Here is a 6,147-nt window from a genome sequence, read left to right as displayed (position 1 = left end):
AAGTAAAAGAAAAAGAACTGGGTCCCTTTAAAAAAAGTAGATATAGTGATTAAAAATAAAGGTAGACATAGAGACAAAGAGACATATATTGAAACATTAGGGATATGAGCACTATGTATATATTTGTACCTAACATACTCTGCAAGGCTGAGGAATAAATGACTAAAAGTCTGATAGCAAAAGACATAAACAGGTCTTTTATGTCTTTTACAGAAAAGACATAAAACAATATGTAAACATGTGGAATGTGTTCAACTTCAAAATAATAAGAGAAATACAGATCAAACAATACTGAAGTATCTTTTTTTCCAAGTTATCAACACTTAAACACCTTGAGAAAATGTACTCCTGGCAAGACTGTGGGGAAACAGTGTCTCTCGTACATTCCTGGTAGGACTGCAAAATGGCATAACCCATACAGAGGGAAATTTGGCAATATCAAACTGTTACATATATGTTTAACTTTTGACCCAGCAACCCCATGTGTATGACTTACAGTTGGAAAAACTTATCAGCAAAGTTGTTCATAGTAGCAATATTTATAATGTTGGCAGCAAACCTAAATTCTTATACACTGGAAATTAGTTGAATAAACTGTGGCACATACATTAAATGGAGAACTGTATTGCTATAAAAAAGAATAAGATCTCCATGAAATAATATGGACTGATTTACAGAATAGAAGCAGGTTAAAAGTGAAGTACAAAGACTTTATGTGGTATGCTACCTCTTGCATAAGAAAATAAAACAAATAATAAAACAAGGTTTGTCCACAAAAATTCTAGTTGTTGTTAATGTAAAGAGAATAGTTAATGCAACATTGATGTAACCTGACAGCCAACGAGAGTGGACTGGAATGCACATGAGTGGACAATGATGACTTCACTGTACTAGTCAGTGAGGGCAGTGGACACTGTTGAGTGAGCATGTGTACTGTGTGGCTGTCACATTCAAAATGACTGAGCAAGTAGAGCAACAAATCTGCATCAAATTATGCATTAAGCTTGAATGTGCTTCCACAGAGATTATTCAGATGATTCAGAAGGTTGCAGCTATGGGCAACTTGTGATTGGCAGTTTCATCCCAACAACGCACCCACCCATGCATCACATCTCCTGCAGAGATTTTGCTAAACATTAAATCGCCCAGGTGACTCATCCCCTTATATCCCAGATGTGATGCCCTATGACTTCTGGCTTTCCCCAAAACTAAAATCAATTAGAAAGGGAAGAGATTTCAGACCTTCAGTTATATTCAGGAAAATATAACAGGGCAGCTGATAGTGACTAGAACTGTGTAAGGTCCCAAGGTGCCTACTTTGAAGGGGACTGAAGCATCACTGTCCTATGTACAATGTCTCTTTTATCCTACATTTTTTCAGTAAGTGTCTTTATTTTCATATTACATAGCTAGATAACTTCTGGACAGGCCTCATACATACATACATATATCTGCTTAATTTTTTATTATATTTTATTGATTATGCTATTACAGTTGTCCCAATTTTTCCCTCTTTCTGCCCCTCCACCCAATATCCCCCACTCCCTCAGGCAATCCCCACACCATTATTCATGTCCATGAGTCATGCATATTCTTTGGTGACTCCATTTCCTGTACTGTACTTTACTGCCACGTCCACAGTTGGATCCCTTCCTTGACAAAGTCAGGAGGGGAGGTCCAAGACTTCAAAGAAGCATTTTCCAACCTGGTGGACGTGGCATGGAGGGCCCTGCTATACCCATTGTGATTGTTCTTGCTTTGGGGATTTTGACCTCTTCCACCCTGATTATTTTGAATACCACTGCTGTGATCCAAATAGTACAAGCAAGTCTTTCCCTGTTCACTGAACAAAGTAATAATATTTCAGAAAGTACATCAACCCTGTTCACTAAATAAAGTAATAATACTTTAGAAAGTACATTGAGTGATGTGACTCCAGATGATTTAGAGAGTACTTGGAACAAAGAAAGTAACCATAGTAACACACCAGAAGAAATCAGGAAGCAGAATATGAGTATTGGAGAATTAATAGAAAAGTTAGAAAAGATCATCCTTGAAAGCCCCCTACTACGACAGGATAGCCCCATGAGACAAAGGATTCTCCCAAAACCTACAAAAACACCGAGAAAAATCCCACCTACTATTAAAACTCCATGGAGACCTGCTTATTTTATTAAGACCAGACCTTAGTATCCCCCTAAGGGACAGCGAAGTCTCCAGCCTGTCCCGACACCACCTAAACCTACACTTCAAAAACAGTAATAATATAACGGCAAGAAGCCTACCCTTCTTAGAGAGACTTGCAAGAAGTAATAGCACACCACAAAAATGCATGACAGCACAAGGAAAACTAGAAGTTAGAAAAAGCCTCCTAAGATATTTTTCCAGGCCATGTTACCTTACATACTGGCCCGAGAAGAGAGAACAAATATTAAAAGAAATAAAAGAATTAGAACCCCTAACAAAAGAGGAAATAAGGAAGGGCATAGACAAGTACACAGGTCAACCAGGAAGGCATGTTTCCCCCCCGAGTCAATTTTAGACATACCTAATACGCAGAATAAGAATAGGCCCCCTGCGACAGCCTAACCAAGGCAGACAGCCAAGTTCCTGTTCAGACCAAGAAGTATAGCAACAGTAACTGCAAAAGCCAACGAATCCGAAATCGCTTGCCAGCTAGAATAGTACAAAAGCTCCAGCCTTACTTTCAATAAAGGTCTTCAGAGCATCACCTGCCTTGAGCTGCGTAGTTGCCTGATTTCCTTGCCGACTCCTACCTTCACCTCGAGGGGACCCTTAGACCCGCTGTGGCCAGACCGCAGCACTTTACATCCCAATACCTTCTCTGTAACTACCTCTCTGTACTTATTAATCCCCTCACCTTTTCACCCATTTCCCTACAACCCCCTCCCATCTGTCAATCATCAAAACACTCTCTGTATCCATGATTCTGTCTCTGTTCATCTTGTTTGCTTACTTTGTTTTTAGAGTCAATTGTTTATAAATATTTATTTATTGCCATTTTATTGTTCATAATTAAAAGGCTAAAGTTTAAAGATAAAGAGAGAATCTTAAAAACAGCAAGAGAAAAGAAGTCCATTCGATCTTTTTTCTTTGTATTAAATACGTTCTTTTAACATTTCATATAATAATGGTGTGGTGATGATGAACTCCTTTAGTTTTTTCTTGTCTGGGAAGCTCTTTATCTGACCTTCAATTCTAAATATCTTTGCTGGGTAGAGCAATTTTGGCTGTAGGTCCCTGATTTTCATGATTTTAAATATTTCTTGCCAATCCCTTCTGGCCTGCAAAGTTTCTTTGGAGAAATCAGCTAACAGCCTTAGGGGAATTCCCCTGTGGGTAACTAACATCTTCTCTCTTGCTGTTTTTAAGATTCTTTATCTTCAAACTTTAGCCGTTTAATTATGATGTGTTGGAGTGGGCTTCTTTGCATCCACCTTGTTTGGGACTCTCTGTGCCTGCACTTGCATGTCTATTTCCTTCACCAAATAGAGGAAGTTTTCTTTCACTATTTTTTCAAATAGATTTCCAATTTCTTGCTTTTTTTTCTTCTCCTTCTGACACCCATATGATGCAAATGTTGGACCTCTTGAAGTTGTCCCAGGGGCTGCTTACACTATCCTCATTTTGGGGATTCTTTTTCTTCTTTTGTTTTGACTGGTTGTTTTTTACTTCCTTATGTTCCAAATCACTGATTTGATTCTCAGTTTCATTCACTCTACTATTATTTCACTGTAAGTTGTTTTTAATTTAAATTGTTTTCCCAAACTTTGCCTGACTGAATCTTTTTTATATCGTCAACATCTTTATTAAGTTCCTTGAAAATCTTTACAATCAGCATTTTGACCTCTGCATCTGATAGACTGCTTATCTCCATTTTGTTTAGTTCTTTATCTGGAGTTTTGATCTGTTCTTTCATTTGGGCCATGTTTCTTAGTCTCCTCATTTTGGCAGTCTCCCTGTGTCTCTTTCTATGTATTAGGTAGAGCTGTTTTGACTTCCTGTCTTGGTTGTGCCATAATGTGCCCTATAGGGTCCAGTGGCACAGCCTCCCCAATCACCCAAACTGGGTACTCAAGGTGCACTCTTTGTGTGGGCTGAGTACACCCTCCTCTTGTAGTTGATCCTTGATTGTTGTTGGCAGGTTAACGGGAGGAATTTACCCAGGCAAGTCGGCCTCACGGACTGGCTGTGACCACTGACACCCAACTTCTGCCCTCTGTGGAGAATCAGCTGTGCAGGGGCAGAGTGGTGGTGCTCCAGTGTGGTCTTTAGCTTTCCACTGGATGCACAGGCTCTGGGGTTTCCCAGGTGGTTCAGGCGAAGGTCAGCCTACACCTATGTTCTACCTGGGGCCATCCTGCATGGTCTACAAAGCAGTTTGAAATGGCTGCTACTTGTGCTGAGTTTGAAGTTTCTCAGACAAAGCTGCGCTGTGAGTCTAAGCTGGCCACTGCTAGTGCTTGGCCTTGGGCCACTTAGCAAGAGATACTGGGCCTAGAGGCTCAATGAGGCCAGCTGTTGCTTGTTTGAAAGAATTTAGGAAATTGTGAAGCTTCAGCTAAGACCAGACATTCATATGGAAAAGTCATGGTTAACAGTTTGGTTGGCCCATAAGTTATTAGTTGGGTGGGAGAGAGTCTCAGGGGATCTCTGGGGAAGGGCAAACAGTGTTAGCCAGGTTGATGGAGTCTCAGATAAGGCACCACCTGCCAGTTCTGTGACTCTGTGTGGGAAGGGGTCAGAAAAGGAACAAAGGCCTCTATCCACCTTTCTATCTGTGAGAAAGCTGTACCCCAGCTCCTACTTTGATGCCAAACATTTTCTTTTTTTTCTCTGAATCCTGCTGGTGCCTCTCAAACTGCTATCCCAGTGCTGGAGCTCAGAGGCAATGAGTCTCAGTAAGTCAGTGTGTGGTTCTTCAAGGGCAACTGCTTGGGACCCTAGATGTTTTTTTCCAGTAACTCAATCACTGCTGGGTTTTGAGGCCAAAAGTTATGGGGACTTATCTTCCTGGTACTGGATCCCTGGGCTGGGGAGCCTGGTATGGGGCTGGGAATCTTTGTTCCTGATATATCCCTTCTGAATTTTTATCCACCACACATGGGTATGGGACCAGCCTGTTTTGTGTCACCATCCCTCCTACCAGTCTGGTTGGATGTGGTTTCTTTAATTCCATAGTTGTCAGATTTCCATTCCACTCAATTTCTGATGGTTCTGAGTAATGGTTCTATATTTTAGTTGTAATTTTAATGTGGTTGTGAGAAGAGGTGGTGTGGTACCTATGCTACCATCTTGACCAGAAGTCTTTTATCTACTTATTTTTGCAAAAATAAACACAGCTAGTGTAAACAAGAAGCAAATAAGTTTGGTCATCTGCAGAATGTGGGTATAAGGGATAAGGAAGGAGTGAGAGTCCTTGGAATGTAGTTTTTAGGTATCATTTCGAGTTTCAGAAGTGTGTTACTGTTTTATTTACTCAGAATCATAAAATTAAACCAACAAGAATGGAGGTGGATGAGAAATCAACAATGGAATAAAAACCAAAAAAAAGAGCCTTACTGTACTTCAAATAAGCAACATTAGTACACTGAGAAAAATGATTTAACCCCAAGTAACTTTTGAACATAATACTTTGCCTATATAACCTTGTTCTAAAACAAAAAGAACAACAAATGTCAAACTCTACTGTAGTATGTCATTTTTCTCAGTGATTTGTGTGAATAATTCTGAAATTATTTTGTCTGTGTTGGAAGTATTAAACAAATAAATAAATATTAGAAGGATGTTGGGAACCAGGTTGCTCACTTGTAGAGAAGAGATACAAATATGGAAGGAATAGCAGGCTAAGAAGAATCCTGTGTTATTGGATTGAAATTGGATATAGTATTAACTTATAGTTTTTTAATATATATTTGGTTTACAAATGGACGTGTGGTTGTGTGTGTGTGCATTTTTCTTTACTCTCTGCTGAAAGGAACTAGAAGCCTTGACATTCCAGTAGCATCTAAATCTTGATTTCTAAATGCCATTCCCTACTAAAAGGGACTGGAAGTCCTGGAGAAATTACTAATTACAGTACACAGGCAGAGAAAATACAAGAAGACCAGTCTGTCTTGTGGCAAA

This window comes from Artibeus jamaicensis, unplaced genomic scaffold, assembly GCF_021234435.1.
Source record: "Artibeus jamaicensis isolate MK-2021 breed Jamaican fruit bat unplaced genomic scaffold, CSHL_Jam_final contig_588, whole genome shotgun sequence".
NCBI lineage: Eukaryota > Metazoa > Chordata > Mammalia > Chiroptera > Phyllostomidae > Artibeus > Artibeus jamaicensis.
The sequence above is the reverse complement of the archived record's forward strand: the minus strand, read 5'-3'. Positions refer to the sequence as shown.